Source organism: Hyaena hyaena, unplaced genomic scaffold, assembly GCF_003009895.1.
Source record: "Hyaena hyaena isolate Hyena2069 unplaced genomic scaffold, ASM300989v1 scaffold_594, whole genome shotgun sequence".
Taxonomy (NCBI): domain Eukaryota; kingdom Metazoa; phylum Chordata; class Mammalia; order Carnivora; family Hyaenidae; genus Hyaena; species Hyaena hyaena.
Genome location: NW_024081227.1, coordinates 961890 through 981492, shown reverse-complemented (window position 1 = coordinate 981492; position 19603 = coordinate 961890). Strand labels below are relative to the sequence as shown.

The 19603-nt window shown below is 37.6% G+C and overlaps 2 long non-coding RNA genes and 1 pseudogene across 2 annotated transcripts; 1 reads left to right on the top strand and 2 right to left on the bottom strand.

Moving 5' to 3' along the window:
* The first annotated feature begins 3803 nt into the window (after positions 1-3803).
* LOC120248547 lies at positions 3804-4855 on the top strand (annotated as a pseudogene).
* A 3055-nt stretch (positions 4856-7910) lies between these two features.
* Positions 7911-10566, bottom strand: LOC120248540. The gene is made up of 3 exons (XR_005532598.1): positions 10074-10566; positions 9909-9972; positions 7911-7991 (listed from the first exon to the last, which is right to left on the bottom strand). It is a non-coding gene; the product is annotated as an uncharacterized LOC120248540 (long non-coding RNA).
* Positions 10567-11100: 534 nt separating this feature from the next.
* LOC120248541 lies at positions 11101-13161 on the bottom strand. Its single transcript, XR_005532599.1, has 2 exons — positions 12969-13161; positions 11101-11166 (listed from the first exon to the last, which is right to left on the bottom strand). It is a non-coding gene; the product is annotated as an uncharacterized LOC120248541 (long non-coding RNA).
* Positions 13162-19603: the final 6442 nt, after the last annotated feature.

Below are 19603 nucleotides of genomic sequence, written 5' to 3'. Positions count from 1 at the left end.
AGGTGAAATATCTAACACTGAAAACTATAGAAAGCTTATGAAAGAAATTGAAGAAGACACAAAAAAATGAGAAAACATTCCATACTCATGGATTGGAAGAAAAACTATTGTTAAAATGTCGATATTACACAAAGAAATCTACATATTCAGTGCAATCCCTATCAAAATAACACTAGCATTCTTCACAGAGCTAGAACAAACAATTCTAAAATCTGTACGGAACCAGAAAAGACCCAAAATAACCAAAGGAATCCTGGAAAAGAAAACCAAAGCTGGAGGCATCACAAATTCCAGACTTCAAGATGTATTACAAAACTGTAATCAAGACAGTATGGAACTGGAACAAAAACAGACACTTAGATCAATGGAACAGAAGCCAGAAATGGACACATAAACATATGGCCAACTAATCTTTGATAATCAACAAAACTAAAAGGCAAGCAATGGAATGGGAAAAGATATTTGCAAATGGCATATTCGATAAAGGGTTTAGCATCCAAAATCTATAAAGAACCTATCACACTCAACACCCAAAAAAACAAATAATCTAGTGAAGAAATGGGCAAAAGACATGAATAGACTCTTTCCCAAAGAAGACATTCAGATGGCTAACCAACACATGAAAAGATGCTCAACATCAGTCATCATTAGAGAAATACAAACCAAAACCACAATGAGATACCACCTCACACCTGTCAGAATGGCTAACATTAACAATTCAAGCAACAGCAGATATTGGTGAGGATGAGAAGAATGAGGGACCCCTAGCAGTGGGAATACAAACTGGTACAGCCACTCTGGAAAACAGTATAGAGGTTCCTTAAAAAATTAAAAATAGAACAACCCTATGACCTGGCAATAGCACTACTAGGTATTTATCCAAAGGGTATATGTGTTCTGATTCAAAGGGGCACATGCACCCCAATGTTTGTAGCAGCACTGTCAACAGTAGCCAAAATATGGAAAGAACCCACATGTCCATCAACTGATGAATGGATAAAGAAGATAGATATAGATATAGATAGATATAATGCAATATTACTTGTCCATCAAAAAGAATGAAATCTTGCCATTTGCAACAATGTGGATGGAACTAGAGTGTATCATGCTAAGCAAAATAAGTCAGAGACAGACAAATATTATATGATTTTACTCATATGTGGAATTTAAGAAACAAAGCAGATGAATATAGGGGAAGGGAAGCAAATTTAAGATTAAAAACGGAGAGGGAAACAAACCCTAAGAGACTCCTAAATACACAAAACAAACAGAGTTGCTGGAGGGGTGTTGGGTGGGGGGATGGGCTAAATAGGTGATGGACATTAAGAAGGGCTCTTGCTGAGATGAGCACTAGGCACTCGGTGTTATATGGAAGTGATGAAACACTAAATTCCATTCCTAAAATCATTATTACACTATACGTTAACTAACTTGGATTTAAATTTAAAAAAAAGAAAGTCCTAAGACAGAGAAATATGAGCAACTAAGTATTTGGCTATGGGATTCCATTTCTTTAAAGACTTGACTAAGTAGGGATGAATGGACTTGTAGATTAATATCCTCAGAGAAAATGGCCTCTTTCATCTAGATATATAAAAGCTGAGAGGAAGGGTAAAAAAAAAAAATTACTAAAGGTTTAGATTGTCCAAACATGAAAGAGATTGGGACACTCCTTGAGTATAAAAGTAATTTAAATATGATAAAAACAAATTAGTGTTTTATAAAGTAGGCACTAAAAGAATACAATTTATCATCTTAAAAGGGGCAAAATTTCAGCATGATCAAGGCAAACAGTATAGTAGAAATTTTCATTAGAGAAATAATTCTATAAATTTTTATGTTTTCTCAGTAGTAGTAGTACCTTTTTGTCTCCATTTGAGATTTATCTTTATATACTCAAAGAGTCATCATTATTAATTTGAAAATAAAAATAGATTTGACTATTGTTAAACAGAAACAACAGCCCCAAAATGGAATCACTTGCTAAGTAAGTCCCACCAACTTCATACCTAACCTAATTGCAGTTTCACCCTGTCCCAGGAATGGAATTTGAAGCCAAGCAGTGTGGAATATCCTGATCAGCACTTGGGAGATAATCTACTTGATAAGACCTCCTGCCCTTTCCCCTAAGGGAAGGTGACCTTATCTGAAACAATCCTGTCTTTTCTTTTGTTAATAACTTTCTTGTCCAGCAACCAGGATGAACTCTTTAGCTCCTCACCCTATAGCACTATACTCACTCAGGTAAGTATACAGTTATTTTTCTAATTATTTGATTTCAGTTCTTTTCTACTAGACTGTAAGCTACATGAGAGTAGGGACTGCATCTGGTTTTACTTGCCCTTTTACGCCCTGCAGCTAAAGCTAGCTGTGCAATAAAGACTTGACAAATTAAGGAAGGAACCAGTTTCCTTGGTACCAAGGTCAGATGCAGAACCCTGGGCTGGTGACTAGAGGTTTGAGTTTGTCTCCCTTGCACATTTTTCCAGATACCCAGATATAGGGCTGAGAGGAATACGTGCAGAGCAGCTTTCCGTGGGTTTGTAGTTCTGCAAAGATCTACAGGACCTGACATAGTTGTGGGTAGAGATAAGGGAGCATAAGGCAAGCTGAGGGCAAAGCACAAACTAGCAAACCACCCCTCACTCCCAAATGGGATATGTGTGAAATTCCTCAGGTACTCCTGGCTGCCCAAGAACAAAGGAAAGGACAGAAAACAAATGGTTAAACTGATAGTCTCCATCAGTTTATAGGTATCCCGTCAGTAGCCTAATCTCTAGGAACTCCCTTCTGTCTTAATGATAATGCTTTGCTAGATGGAAAAGCTTAGCTTGACAATATCTAGACCTCTGGTCATTTGTGAGTCTTCTTTAGCATGTGAAAATCCCTTTAAGAAACTTGACTTTATCTCCCTCCACAGTATATAACCAGACACTCTTCACAACCCCAGTGCAGCTCTTTCTGCACACAGGTCCTGTTCCAGTGCTTTAATAAAGTCATCTTTTTTTGGACCAAAGATGTTTTAAGAATTCTTTCTTAGCCATTTCTCTGGACCCCATTAGATAGCATTCCATGCAGCCCTCTCTCCTCACAGGATTTAAGCGCTTCCAGAATATTTGTTGGTAACATATGGATGACCTTGAATTACTGCTCCTCATCCCTCAGAAAAAGCATTGACAGGCTAACAGATACAAATAGAACATGGTTTAAATCTCTCTAGTGATACCGGAAGAAGGAAGGTGATAAGAAAGCACTGTTTTGACATGCTTCTATTTTCTAATTTCTTTATGTTCCAGATCATACATCTAAAAATACGGGTACAGAAAATGTGCCCCAATGTTTATAGCAGCACTTTCAACAATAGCCAAATTATGGAAAGGGCCTAAATGTCCATCAACTGATGGATAAAGAAGATGTGGTTTATATATACAATGGAATACTACTTGGCAATGAGAAAGAAGGACATGCCATTTGCAGCAATGTGGATGGAACTGGAAGATATTATGCTGAGTGAAATAAGTCAGTCAGAGAAAGACAGATATCCTATGTTTTCACTCATATGTGGATCTTGAGAAACTTAACAGAAGCCCATGGGGGAAGGGAAGGGGAAAAAATAGTTACAAACAGAGAGGGAGGCAGGCAAACCATAAGAGACTTTTAAATACAAAACAAACTGAGGGTTGATGGGGGTGTGGGGAGAGGGGAAATGGGTGATGGGCATTGAGGAGGGACTTGGGATGAGCACTAGGTGTTGTGTGTAAATAAAAAAAGCAGTTGCTGTACCATTTTACATCACAGCAGCAATGTACGGGTGGATCATTTCTCTAAACCATTACCAACATTTGGCACTGATTCCTCATTGCCCATGTTACCGTCCATACTCTTGCTCATTGCCATCCACAAGAGACATACCTCTACCCCAGAAGAGTCCACAATGCTTACATGATCTACCCATTCAGACATGAAGTGAGACCAGGGCCTGTAGGATGCACAGGTCTCTATGGCTCTGGAGGAGACTGGTCTTTCTTCCCATCCTCTAAAGCTCTGAAATATGAAGGAAGCTCCTGATATTAGTATAACTAGGACTCCTGAGAATCCTCAGAGTTTCCACTCATCTTCCAGTGCTACCACAGCTACCTCATCAAGGAAATCAGGCATAGGATCCAATAGCCAAGAAGAAGAACTAAGATAGCACCTCTCAGTCTGAGCCAGCCTTCAAGAATGCACCCATAGGTAAGAGAGTAGATTCATCAGTCAATTTCATACGGCTCAGGTATCAAATGAAAGAACCAATGACAAAGGCAGATACACTGAAGATTGTCATCAAAGAATATGAAGACCACTTCACTGAAATTCTCTTGAGAGCCTCTGAGAATATGGAGGTGATCTTTGGCCTTGATGTAGAGAAAGTGGATCCCATCAATGGCTGCTATGACCTCCTCATCTAATTGGGCCTCACATATGATGTGGTGCCACATGGTGAACAGGGCATGCCCAAGCCCAGCATCCTGATACTTATCCTGGGTATGAGTTTCGTGAAGGGCAACTATGCCACCAAAGAAAAGTCTAGGAAGTTTTGAATTTGATGTGGATGTATTCTGGAAGGAAGCACTTGGTATTTGGTGAGCCCAGGGAGCTCATCACCGAAGATGTCATGAAGGAAAAGTACCTGGAACAACAATAGGTGGTTCTACAGTGATCCTAAGAATTTGAATTCCTTTGAGGCCTAAGAGCCCACAATGAAGCCACCAAGATGAAAGTCCTAGAGTTTCTGGCCAGGATTCACGGGACTGATGCAAGCTCTTTCCCATGTCAATTTGAGCAGGCTTTGCAAGATAAAGAACAGAAAGTCTGAGCCAGAATTTCAGCCAGGCCTGTCTCTACTTCTGTGGCCGCTGCACATTCTAGCGCCCTGACTAGTCATTGATCTTGCCCCCAGTGAGGCCTGAGGCAGATTCTTCACTTTGTTTGAAAAGGTCAGTTAGTGATTGTAGAATTTACGTCTGAGGTAGGGCAGAAAGGAACACAGTACTTAGTCCTATATCTCCTATTTGAAATGTGTAAGTTTGAGGAAAAATTTTTTGGAATATTTATACTTTTTATTTTTTGAAGTATGTGTTATTCAAATATTGTTTCTTTCAATGTAGCTTCAATTAGCTTCAAATTCCCCAAGCTTAAGAATGTTACTGGTCACAATTTATTGCTGTAATGAGCCTTAATGGGGAGAGTTCTGTTTTGTAAAAGAAACTGTGAAACCATCCATCTTATTTTGTCATCTAGAATAAGAACATGGCATTGCTTTAGGCATTTCTTTGGAACTATGAAAGAATTCTGCTTTAAAATAGTAGGGATCAATAAAAAAGTAGAGAAGAAAATCTTAAAGATGCTCAAATCTTGGCATTCCTATTCTATTTCTTATTCCATTAAGTTAAAGGATACATACATGGATTTGCTTAGCTCTTTCAAGAATGTATAAGAAATAGATCTTAATAAATTAGAACTCATGCTTACTGGGGAAAAAATAATTCAGAATTTTATTTTCTCTTACAAAAATCTTGACAAAACATTGAAAGTACAATCATGAAAACATATTAGGTTAAAATAAACACAGCAAGTTTTCCTGGTTTAGTAAAAAAAAAAAAAAAGTTAACTTTCTTCCATGGTACAGCTATTTAGGTAGAATGCATTTTAACAATTCCAGACAGTACCATTTATGCCTACACCTTTCCAAGTGTACTTAGCAATTTGCATGCAGCATTTGTTTAAAAGAGCAAGGGAAAAATAAACTAGTAGGTAAAAGCAGAAGAGGAAACTGTTGGATTCAATGGGAATTTTCCATTTGAATAGTTGGGTGTGAACCTTTAAGCACTATACTGAGAGAACATGAAAAGCTTCTTAAGTAAAGATAACTTATGGGTACCTGGATAGCTCTGTTAATTAAGTGGCAAGATTCAGTTTAGGTCATGATCTCAAGGTTTGTGGGTTCAAGTCCTGTGTTGGGCTCTGTGCTGACAGCTTGGAGACTGGAGCCTGCTTTGGATTCTGAGTCTCTCTCTCTGTCTCTCTGCTCTTTCCCTGCTCCTTCTTATTCTCTCTCTCAGAAATAAATAAACATTAAAAAAGAAAAAAGTAAAGATAACTTAGGTTGCCAAATATTTTTTTTTCTCTTTAAAGCCCAGAAATTTTATGCAAAATTTTCATTTGAATTTCAGGCAAAATTTTCATTTGAATTTCAGGCAAAATTTCCATTTGAATTTCAGGCAAAATTTCAAAAGCATTTTGCTTTAAAAAAAACAATCACCAATCTATTTCTCCAGTCTGCAGGGTAATAAAATGTAGACTTCTCTGAAGTTTTGTATCTATTATCAATAATGACTGGATCCTGCAGGGTGTATCTCTATCAATGTTTTTAATCCAATCCATGAAACCAGGTTGCAAATATATATAATTATATTTACTTTCTTCTCTCACTACATCACAGGCCCTCTGAAGGCAGGGATTATCCTAGTCATGACTGTATTTGGTACTCAAGGCCAGGCATAGAGCAGGCAAGCCATGTACCTCCTTGTTTATTCAATGCAAAGCAACTGTTCTTATTGAGAAAAACTATTAGATGATTGAGGAAAAGCCTCTTCTATATCTTCTAAGGAGGAACTGTATATAAATATTTAATATTTAGCATGTAGCATTCATTTGTGTCAGTTCAAGTGCCTAAAATGAAACTCATCCTCTGCAATTCTCAGGGCTTACCGAGATTTGCAGATGTCCAGAGGTCCTTGTGTGGGGAGTGGGAGAGGCGGAAGAGACCGTGGACTGGAAAGACGGACTGTCCACCTGGACAAGCAGCTGAAGGCTATGATGGAAACACACACACACACACACACACACACACACATACACACTGATGTTTAAAACTAGTAGGTCCACACCACTCAAATGAATACATTTTCCAGAGATGTATGATACCTGTTATAACCTGAAACTATTGTGAAAGAGTCATACTTTATTCCAAAATAATCTGGAACCAGGCAGAGAGTGGATTATAAAATGAGATCCTGCCCTTGGGGGCTTACATGCCAGTAAGCGGCAGTTTGGTGCGGAAGTTAAGAAACCCCTGCCTCAAGCCAAAGTGAATAGACAACAAAAGTAGCAAATAACAAACAGTCAGCACTACCAATAGGAAAGGGTCCCAAACTCAGACCTTACATTTTGAGAAATATTATCTTAAACCAGAACAATCCAGAACAAAGTGAAAGGAAAAAAAAAAAGCCAGGAACCAACATGCTGTAGAACCTGTCTGAAAAACAGTATAGAAGAAAGAAACCACTGAAGAAAGGAGACAAAATTCTGGTAAAACAAAACCAAAACAAACTGTTAACCCTACTTTGAAATACCAGGCCGGGAGTGTGGCAATCTGTGAGAAAAACAAAAACACACCACGATGAATCCTTCCTCCCTATGATCACAAAATAGAGATTCAGCCCCGGTGGAAAACATCAGACTCTTCTGCCAGCAGAAGAAGGGCAAAGAGGGTGTAAGGAACAATGTTTTAAGGATAATGATCTTGACAACACACACAAGCTTGACCAGATGGGAGAAAAATGAGAATAAGGGAAAGGCCTGAGGCCACAGAACCTATGAATCAGATAAGAAAGAGCCCTCCCAGGAAGAAAAAATAGACCCCAAGTTATAGAGTGACCTTTGTGTAGGATTGGCACATAATTTCAGGTTAAGAGAACACAGACTGGATATAGCTGCCCAGGCCTGAGTCTCCTTCCCTTCCCAGGCTCTCAGATCTTGGTGTGGGTGCATGTTTGTCCCAACAGATTGAAAAAAATTAATTAAGCCTATTTCACTCTAACAGTGAATTTTTTTGAGTAGCTTAAATTCTCATCTGTTACAGCACTTACTTGTCACAGGAATCAGCCACTTCAGGACTGTTGAAGTTGTAACATTCACAACATGCTTATTAGTTGGCATATTTTACAAACCTATTAAAGAAAAAAAATGACACCTCAACTGTGTGAATGTGAATTGCTAACACTTCATTAATGATGCTTAAATGCAATGATCACTTAGTGAACAAAAATGTAAGAAATTTTTATCTCAAAAGTCATTACTGTTTTAAGTTATGAGTTTGTTTATGGTGAATAATTATATACTTATTATTATACAAAGTCTCCCGTGGTACAAAAAGATGTTTTACAATTACAGGCAATCTAACAAATGATTCTGAATAATTTGATGATAATGTAAACATCCAATGATTAGTCTTTTTATAAGGCTCATTGCAGTAAGAAACATAATTGTTCAGAAAGATACAGAAGAAATATTTTACACTCATGGTTACTAATTTTTTCAGACAATAGCAGTTTGAATTTTTCTACTAATAACTCAATAAAAGCAAAGTAAGCTGCTTTATTAATCAAAGCCAGGATTTTGGTGGCCAGGGGTTATGATTGGATGGTTTTAATAACTCTCCATTCCACTGCATTGTCAGGGGGTATTCATTTAATTCTATTACTTTAGAGTGCATGAAACCTACACAAGGGAACATTTTCTCTTGTTTTTCCACATCTCTCTCTTCTACAGAATGAGAACATTGTTGGTATTCAATAACTCTCCATTCTGACAATTATTAAATCTCAAAGTTAAGGTCAAATATGATGCTCCAAGTACTCATTAATTCAAATTAAAATGTTTCATGTTGAGGTGGCTTCTTATTCTTTATAATACTATTAGAGAGAGACAGAGAGAGACAAAAACAGAAATAGAGCATCCTTTTATAAGACACCTGAAAATTGGAGAGTTGCTTAGGCTTTGAAGACAAATTGCAAATACTATGTAGTCATTGAAAAGGTCAAGTGTGTGTTAATATGGAAAGATCTTTAAGACAAACTGTTAACAAAGCAGGTTGCAAAACAGTATTATATCTTCCTGTTTGGATTTGAGTATCTTTAAAAAATATAAATCCCTTGTATAAACCACCTGCTTGCACCTCCTGCAAGTATATCTCCAAAACTGCTACTAGCAAGAGGACTAGGAATCAGCAGTAGAAATAAGATGCACTGCTCATCCTTGACATCCAGTCTCTCTGGGTCTTTCTACTCCTTTCTCTGCCCTATGCCAGTTGCCTTTACTTTCCCTCTTATGATTCTCACATGCTAAATGTTGGTAAGCCCAAGAGCCTATGCTAAACTCCCTTCTCTTCACTCTCCATTACTCAGGACCATGGCTATCGATAACCTCAAAAGCTGATAAGTCTCAAGTCAAAATTTCTATTCCTTGTATCTTCCAGGAAATGTTGAATCATATGGTAGATTGGCCACTTAATATAACCACATGGTTCACTAATGACATCTCAAACTTAATTTGAAGAAACAAAACAAAAAAATAGAACTCTTGTTTTTATCATTGAGTCCTTTTAGCTGAACAAATTAAAACACTCTTCCCCTAGTTACATAAGCCAAAGTCCAGGAATTATCCTTGATTTATTGTTTTTATTACACTCAATATTCAATTTATCAAGGAGTCCTTCCAGCTTTATCTTGAAAATTTCCTTTACCCAGGCATTTTCTTCTGTCTCTTTGACTAGAGTTCATATCTAATCAATCTCAGATCTCATGTGAACTTCTTATCAGACTCCCTGCTCCTGCTCATTTCCCTATAGTCCGTCTCTCCCATGGTACCCAGAATGCCCAACTTTTTCTCTTTTTCTGCTAACACACTCCAATGGCTTCCCATTGCACTTGGACCAAATCCTTACTTCTTACGCTGACTAGAAAGCCTACAAGCCTTGCCTCTGCATCGCTCTATGACCTCATCGCAGATTGTTCCACCCCTTTTCCACTAAGTTCCATTCACACTGGCTTTATTTTAGTCCTCAAATAGATCAAACATACTCTTACTCTTGCATCTGTCCAGTAGCTGTTTCTCCATTCCAAAATCTTTTTTTTTTCTTGACATTCAAACCTGTAACAGAGACTAGTACTCAGAAGTAGAATGTTGTCCTAACAAAGCCTAAAATATCCTATTGACTTAGCACTGTGATGGCAGGAAGAATGGACACATACTCTGGTGACTCTTGTTCTGCTGCAGCAAAACTTTTGGTAACAGTGTCTCCTGTGATAATTTGGAAGATTAATCATATGCTTATCATGCCTACAGCTCCAAGAGAAGCAGCTAAAAAAAAGCTAGAATGTCATTATACATTTGCAGCTCCATACCACTTTTTGGCAAATTATTATGAGAGAGAGATGACATCAGACAAGGACTGGCCAGTGTGCAAGAGGTAAAAGAATTGGGGACTGACAAGGTTGAAGAAGTGTAATAGGGTGTTCAAATCCCAAACAATAGGGGATAAGATTATTTTTGCACACATCCTTTTACAAAAACCTTACATGAATCTAAACAAAGGAAAAAAAACAATGATTCTCAACTGGGCACAGTATGGCCCACCAGAGAATAGTTGGCAATGTCTAGAGACACTTTGGGTTTTTGCAACTGAGAGAGAGGGAACTACTGTCATCTACTGAGTTATCCAAGGATGCTGCTCAACATCCTTCAATGGACAAGAAAGCCCCACATGATACAGACTTAACCAAGACCTGAAACCATAAAACTCTTATTAAAAACACAGGGGAAAATTTCATTGACATTGGTCTTGGCAATAATTTTATGGATATGATACACAAAGCATGAGCAACAAAGCAAATATAAACAAGGGAACTTCATCAAACTAAAAACCTTGTGCACAGCAAAAGAAACAATCCAAAAAATGAAAAAGCAACCTAAAAGTGGGAGAAAATATTTGTAAATCACATATCTGATAAAAGGTTAAAACCCAAAAGTAACTCACACAAGCCAAAAGCAAAATTACCATCACCATCATCATGGACAAAGGACCTGAATAGACATTTTTCTAAAAGGATATTCTAGGGATAGCTCAGTCAGCTGAGCATCCAGCTCTTGATTCAGCTCAGGTCATGGGAGCCCATGACGGGCTCCATGCTGAGCATGGAGGCCACTTAGGATTCATTCATTCTCTCTCTTTCTCTCTCTCTGCCCCCTCCCCTGCTCATGCACTGTAAAAATTTTTTTAAAAAGGATATTCTAATGGCCAGCAGGTACATGAAAATGTGCTCAAGTCCATGAACCATTGGAGAACTGCAAATAAGAACCACAATGAGACATCACCTTAAACCTGTTAGAATGGCTAAAATAAAAAAAGAGAAGAGTTAACAAGGACTGGTGAGTGTGAAGGAAGGGAACCCTGTATACCCTTAGTAGGAATGTAAATTATCACACACATTATGGAAAACAGTATGGAGCTTTCTCAAAAAATTAAAAATAGAACTACCATATGATCCAGGAAACACACTTCTGGGTGTACATCCAAATGAAACCCAATCACTATCTTGAAAAGAAATCTACACCCCCTTGTTCATGGCAGCATTATTTACAATAGCCAAGACATGGAAACAACCTGAATGTCTCTAACGGATAAATGGATAAACACACACACACACACACACACACACACACACACAGGAATATTATTCAGCCATGAAAAATGAAATTGCGTAATATGAAATGTAAATGAACCCTGAGTGCATTATACTAATTGAAATAAGTCAGACAGAGAAAGATAAATATTGTATGATCTCAAGTGAGCTCACAGAGATAGAGAACAGATTGGTGGTTGCCAAGGATGGGGGGTGAGGGTGGGGGAAATTATTGAAGGTGGTCAAGAAGTACAACTTCCAATTATAAGATGAATTAACTCTGGGGATGTGATGTATAGCATGGTGACTATAGTTTACAATACTGTAGTGTATACTGAAAGTTGATAAGGGAAAAATTTTTTTATAAGAGAAAGATTTTTCAAGTTCTCACCACACATAAAAAATTTCAACTCTGTAAGGTGATAGATGTATTAACTATCCTTCATATGGTTATCATTTTGCCATATATACATATATCAAATCATTACAATGTATATCTTAAACTTACATAGTGTTGTGTCAATTTTATCTCACTAAATCTGAACTTAACTGGTTCAAAATATCAGTGGTGGTGAGACCGAGTAACCCTATGTAAAGATGTGTGGCAAAGGAAAATGTGAGGTTTTCCTGCCTACCTAATAACACAGGTACAAGAACTATGTGGCAATAGATTGGACTGAAACTGAAGATCTAGAAGTCTAAGCTTTCTAAGTTTTTTCAGTTGAGCTCAGGAGAAGCCCACAGGATCACGTCCACAATACCAAAATGTAGTTTCATATCCTGCAAAGTGGGTTTGTGGCAAAAACAGGACTATTTGCATCTCATTTAATGCTTAATTAATGGACAGGTACCATCTGTGTGACACTGATGTAACAAGTATAAAAATTAATGTTTCTTTTAGACATTTTTCAAAGATACTTAAAATTAACAAAGGATGTTAGTATTTTACATTTTGAGAGTTTATGTGATACACCTTTACATCAATCATATATGCAAGGTCTTCTTATTCTGTTGTATCATTTTTGTCTAGGTTAATGCTATCATGAGACAATGGTTTCTAAATTTCTCCCCCTAAATTTATAATTATTAATTTTCACCTCACATTTCATGTTAAGGTTAAACCTTAGGTAACAGGGGGTACCTGGGTGGCTCATTGAGTTAAGTGGCCAACTCTTGAATTTTAGCTCAGGTCATGATCTCATGGTTCATGAATTCAAGCCCTGCATTGGGCCCTGGGCTGACAGTACAGAGCCTGCTTGGGATTCTTTCTCTCTCCTTCTCTCTCTGCCCTTCCTCTGCTCATGTTCTCTCTCTGTTCTCTCTCTCTCTCTCTCTCTCTCTCTCTCTCTCTCACACACACACACACAGAAAATAATAAACTTTAAAAAAAATCTTTAGATAATAGAAGGAACATGTATCAATTTAAAATTCATAATGTCAAAAGCTTTTTGAAAATTCATTTACCTTTTCATGATCTTCATTCTCATCAAACTCCTTATTTTCAGCTATAGTAGACTTAGTGATGACTCCTCTGAATATTAAGATACAAATATGAGAAGGATTTAACCCAAGGCCATCATCGTTCAAATCATAAAAGGCTCTTTTTGCTTTCTTTGCATGAATTCCACATGAGAGCCTTAACACACAGCACACATCCTGGAAAATATAATCATGAGAAAAGTGGTCAATTGTTAAGCTTTTTAAAAAATGGAATCAGGGGCGCCTGGGTGGCTTAGTCAGTTAAGCGTCCGACTTTCGCTTAGGTCATGATCTCCCAGTTTGTGGGTTCGAGCCCCGCGTCGGGCTCTGTGCTGACTGCTAGCTCAGAGCCTGGAGCCTGTTTCGGAGTCTGTGATTCCCTCTCTCTCTGACCCTCCCCTGCTCACGCTGTCTCTCTCTCTCTCTCCTAGAAATAAATAAAACATTAAAAAAAAATTTTTTTTTTAAATGGAATCAGAACAGAAAAAGATGCCAGGCAGGCTAGTGGAGCATAGCTGAAGGAACCCCCTCCAGGATCTCACAGATCATCATTTTTGTCCAATGAGTTATACCAACTAAGAGGGCTATACTCATTTGCAGTCATGCAGGTTGTGCCCTGGAAACTGAGGGGCACCAATCACTTGGTCTAAACTTAGACCATGTGAACAATGCCTCTCCATGTTGGTGTTGTGTACAACCTGATAGCCCTAGAGCTCAGATTAATAAATCAGTTCCCTGGATCTGAGCTTCCTAATCTGCAAAATGAGAAAAGTGGAACAGGTATCTTTCAGTCTTCTCAGGCTACAGACTTAACAGTGACCTTCTCCATGTGTTTACATTCTTTACATTCATTAGCTCTGCTGGTCTTTTTAGAAAAATGCATATATTGCCTGGTGATAAATTGTTAATAATGTTAATGTGACACTTTGTCAATCTATTTCAAGTAAAGTTTTTAAAGGCTCAGTTTATGAAGTCAATGTATAATATAATGTTATTGATTATAATAATTTTTAACTTACTCAACTCTCCCTTAATTTCATTCTTGTATTCCAAAGTGCACCATTTCCACTGACTTAAAAACTAGTCAAAGAGATAGACAGTGGCACAGACATACATAAAAATAGGAAGAAGTAATAACAATATCTAAAAAATAGCAAGCAGAGATGCTAAGGAAAAGAATAGGAATTATTAGACATTTATTTTACTTTTAAAATTTGTCAGTGATTGGATTCAGAATGTCCAAAGAAATAGCTTTGCTTCTCTTGCTTGCCCTAAATCAATATAGAGAATGTCAAGAATATTTTTCCATAGTCTCTCTGTACATTTTATTGTCAAGGACAAAGTGGATAATAAATGCATGCAATATTCTGATTAATATTCATTTACATAACATGTTCATAAGTGGTTACAATTCACTGAAAGTCACCACAGGACATGCTGAAAATCTCACACATTTTTGAAGTTAGAAAAAGCTGTTAAAATGAAAATGGGCCACTGGAGTAATCTAAAAGCAATTGGTGGCAGTAAAGGGCCTACTACCTGAAACTAGAGCAGAAGAGGTAGCTCTGGACATAGCTTGCACTGGAAGTGAAGATAGGCAGATTTAGAAGGGATAGAGAAGAAAGTAGATGATTAATCTGAGTGGAAAACTGGCTTTAATAATTCTTTACTTCTTTGAATAGAAAACTAATAAAATGTTTGAGGAAGCTTTGACAAAGCTTAGTAAGATAAAATACACCTGTTTCCCTCTCAAAACTTAATACATTAACTGTTTGTATTTTCTGGGGAAGAAAGTGAAGATTATCAGGATTTTTTGCCTCCTAGGCTAATGTATTAGGCATCTATCACTGAGTAACTAATTACTGCAATACAAAGATCCTGGCCAAGGCTGGGGGTTCAACTAGGGAAAGATCTACTTCCCTGCTCATGTGGCTGTTGGAAGCATTCACTTCCTTGCAGCTACAGGATTCACAGAAGCTTTCTTGCTTAAAAACAGCAAGTGAAGAGAGAGAGAGAAAGTCTACTGGCAAGACAGAATCAAGTAAAATGTAACATCATCATTATAGTGACATTCCATTTTCTTTACCATATTCTACTGGTTAGAATCAAGTCGTAGGTCCTGCAAAGATAGTAACACCAAGAAATGGGGGTCATGAGGACCACCTTAGGGTCTATTTGCCACAGTCTAGCCTCTGGCTATCAATAATTCATATCTCTTCCACATGCAAAATACATTTTCCTCTTACTAAGATTCCCAAGAGTCTCAATGCATTAAAACATGAACTCAAAGTCCAAACTCTCATCATCTAAATCAGATCCAGGTACAGACTAGGTTCCTGGGTACAACCTATTAAGTACAACTCCTGAGAAACAATTCTTCTCCATATCTAGATTTGTGAAACTAAAGCTATTTGTCCCAACATACCCAACATGCAACAGTCAGATAGGTGTAGAAAAACAGGTCTAGACATTCCTATTCATAAAGGGGGGAAATGCAAGGTAAAAAAAGAGTTACTGGCCCGTAGCAGTTTAAAAATCAATCTAGCCAAACAAAAGTCAAGAGTTCCTTTGTTAAGTTTCAATAATTCTCCATGGTCCAGTCATCTAGGATCTTGGTTCTGCCCTTCGAATCATCTTTCCTTTGTCATAAAGGAAAGCCAATGTTTACAGCCAAGTAGCTTTATCAGTCTACTTGCTGACAGGAGAATGTTGGGAGTCTAACAGCCTCCTTTCATCTTGTACTCTCTCTTTCCACCTAAAATGGAAGTGTTTCTGCTGAAATAATTTTCTCAAAAATTTTGTGTGTCTCCCATGGATTTCAATGGGGCTCATTCCATAAGACAAAGCTATACCCGCAGATCTTTCCAAGATAATCTTTTTTCTGTTTGGCTACCATTGAGATATATGAAGAACAACAAACTGAACAAACAAACAGAAACAACAAACAAAGCCTCCTAGAGTTCCTGATAGTTTCTCTACTGCTTGCTCAGATCCTATTTTTCCACCACACAGGAGTATTAGAAATCCTTCATCTCTGAGCCTTCTTCTTTGATTCTGTTTCTTTTAACTGGAATGTCTTTGGTCCACTCCGAACTGTTTGTGCATGCATGCATTGGTTAAGATGGTTAATACTCAGGAGTGGAAGTCAGCTCTGCTCTCTGCTCACTCTCAACTGCCTGTCAAAATATTGGGTTCTCCTCTACCTACACAGATTCTTTCTATCTTGGGATCTTAGCAGAAAATATAACTTAGGCCCATCTGCTACAAGAGAGCTTTCTATGGGAAGCTATAGGAAAGATAACACAGAATCTGTGTTCCTCTAATTATATTCCATTTTATTCCTGTTTCAATTCATATATTTGGTTTCTGGTTCTTGACCTCAAGTGCAGCCCCTACCGTGTTCCCAGTTTGAATTCCTCCTCACTAACTTTAGAATACTTATCAGAGCTCAATACTTGCTTGTAGTTCAAATCTGGGCCAGATCTGAAGACAGCTCCCCTCCCAACTTTTCCCCTCCTAAAGTTTCCCATCTATGAAAACCAAAGAGCCATCTCTTTGGAGCATCATGTCAGCTTTATCTACACTCTACCCTATGTAGAGAACCCACTAAATCATTCATTCACTCGACTAGTGTACCATGAGTCCTTACCTTCTATTATCTGCTTGGTATACAGTGATGAACAAGACATGGTCTCTGTCCTGAGTGACTGACACTCTAGTGAGGAAGACAGATGTAAGAAGGTAACAGCCAAATGTGTATAATATGCTACAGAAAAGATATTCAAGCAAAAGCTTTCTGGACTGAGGAAATTAAAATAGTTTGCTCTATTTGAATCAGAAATGAAGTGCATAAGGCAAAGTTGAAAAATAAAACTAAGAGAATTAAAGGTGGGTGGCTAGTTACTAGTTTTTAATTTTTCACATTGAAAAAAAATCCAGATCTTCTGTAGGCAGTAAAAAGCTACCAAAGTTTTTTTTTATATGAAAGTAAATATTTTTCACTTTTTGTTTTCGAGAAAGAGAGAGACAGTGTGAGTGGGGGAGAGGGGCCGAGGGAGAGGGTGGTAGGGAGTGGGGGGGAGAGGGAGAGGGAGAGAGAGAATCTTAAGCAGACTCCACACTCAGCACAAAGCCCAATGTGGGGCTCAATCCCAGGACCCGGGGATCATGACTTGAGCCCAAATGAAGAGTCAGACACTCAACCGACTGAGCCACTCAGGCACCCTTGAAAGTAAAAAAGTTCTAAGTACGATTTGGGAAAGATCACTTTGGTGCAAGACTATCAAAAGCTAATACAACAGTCCAGATGTAGAAATAAAGAAGGAATCAACTAAAGAAACATTTTAAAGATTTAGTTGACAGAAGGTGAGAGTCTCTGGATGAAGGAGTGGGGAGTCTGAAATAGCTCTGAGGTGTTTCTCTTAGTTCCTTAAAGATGGAACTATGAATCAAGATGAGGAACAGAGGAAGAGTTGCAGAGTTGAGGAGAAAGGCTCAGGAATGTGGAATCTTGTATGAAATTGGATATGGCATCAGGGTTTGAACTCAAGCTATTTACACCATTCTCTGCTTAACCCAAGAAACAGATTTCTCTCCAAGTTAGGTTTTAGTAGATCTAGGAATTAAAGGATAGAAACAAAGTGATCTTCATTCATCTTCCAAGGGATGAAAGACTTGGATTTAAGTGCATCTCTTTTGGCACACATAGCATGGTTTTCTGTGGTAAATCAAAACAAAACCATGACCTCCTTTACAAATAGTTCTGTGCTTGAACCTCTATGTTTAAGTGTGTTCTGGGTTTTTAAGATCCTGGTGCTTTAATCAAGCTGATTGTTTGTGAGTTATAAATGCATACAAATATCTTAGTATAGAAGCACCTGACATTTCAAAATAATGCCTTTTTGTTAATTACTGCTTTTGTACAGGGACCATAAGGTCTCTTGTGGAAACTTAATTTCACAGAGGAAATTGAAAATACAGCCCAGTTCAGAGGGAAATGATGCATACTACATGATAATATGCTGTTCTTGAAAGTACTGGTGTGGGGAAGAAAGTTTCATATTTATAGCCAACACTAGAGCCATTCTGGAAATAAGTGAAGCATATAATTTATACACTCTAAATTAAGAATTTTATTATTAAAGCACTTTAACAACATTGCAGAACATTTGAAAAATAGAGGGGGAAATATGTAATTTCATTATCCTTAAATAAGTTACAAACTATTTTATATGTTCTCTTTTGGTCTTCTCTACATAATTGTATATAGTAATAACAGCCTACACTGTATGTCATATTTTCACTTAGCATTCTATGTAAGGCATTTCTGTGTTGCTATGTGACATTCCCTATCATTTCTACTAGTTACACAATCTTCTAACAAGTAGGTCTACACTAATTTACCTAGTATGATATTATTGCTGGATATATTGGCCATTATAGAGAATACTGCAATGAACATTTTCCTCAGCAAGATTCTCCCTCTTACTTTAGCTTAGCTTTGTAAGGTAAATTCAATGAATTGGCTTGCTAGTTAAAATACTATGCATCTTTTTATGAATCTTGATTTTTACCACCACATTGCTCTTCAAGAGGGTGGCATTATTCATCATCACACTTGCACAGTATAAGAGTACCATTTTCAGGGTGCCTGGTGGCTCAGTAGGTTAAGCATTGGACTCTTGGTCTTGGCTCAGTTCATGATCTCATGGCTTGTGAAATCAAGCCCTGCATCGGGCTCAGGACTCACAGCATGGAGCCTACTAAGGATTTTCTCTCTCCCTTCCTCTCTGGTCTTCCCCCACTTGTGCTCTCTCTCTCTAAAATAAAAACAAAAACACCCATTTTTATTATACCTTCTCAATAATTTTCCTTAAGTGGAAATCAACTTATTTTGCCTTTTAAATTAGCATCAATTTGTCTCATGCTTGCTGTCTGTATTGTGCCACTAGAAAGTAATCATGAGAGCAGGGATTTTGTTTTTCTCATTGCTGTATCTCCAGCACCTAGAAAAGTATACTCAATAGATTTCTGCTGACTGGAGAAACTGTGCTACCACTCTCAACCCAGGCTTCCCCTATCACTTTCTTCTACTATTCATAATTTCCTTTAAAAACTATTTAATAGACAAAAATATAGTCTACATAATATGACAAACCTGTTTATTTTTCATTTGTTATTTCATTCTTAAATGAGAGAACATTTTTGACTGTGATAACTTTAGCAATATGCTTGAGTTCCTCCTACACAGTTTAAAAGTTCTATTTTAGTCTGGGTGTCCAATCTATTCTTCCCAATTCATATGAAATTGAGGTTAAACATCAAAATACCAAGACATTAGGCTGTGCATTCAATAAAATCTTTGGGTCTGATGTTGAGTCTGGTGAAATTCTCTAAGCTAGACATCAAAGTCTGAGTCAGCATGAATCTGTGGGGCTAAAGAGTCTTCAAATCCACTTCGTGTATTATTCTGTATAAATTTTTTTTAAATGTTTTTTGTTTATTTCTGAGAGAGAGAGACAATGTGAGCAGCGGAGGGTCAGAGAAAGAGGGAGATACAGAATCTGAAACAGGCTCCAGGCTCTGAGCTAACTGTCAGCACAGAGTCCAACACAGGGCTC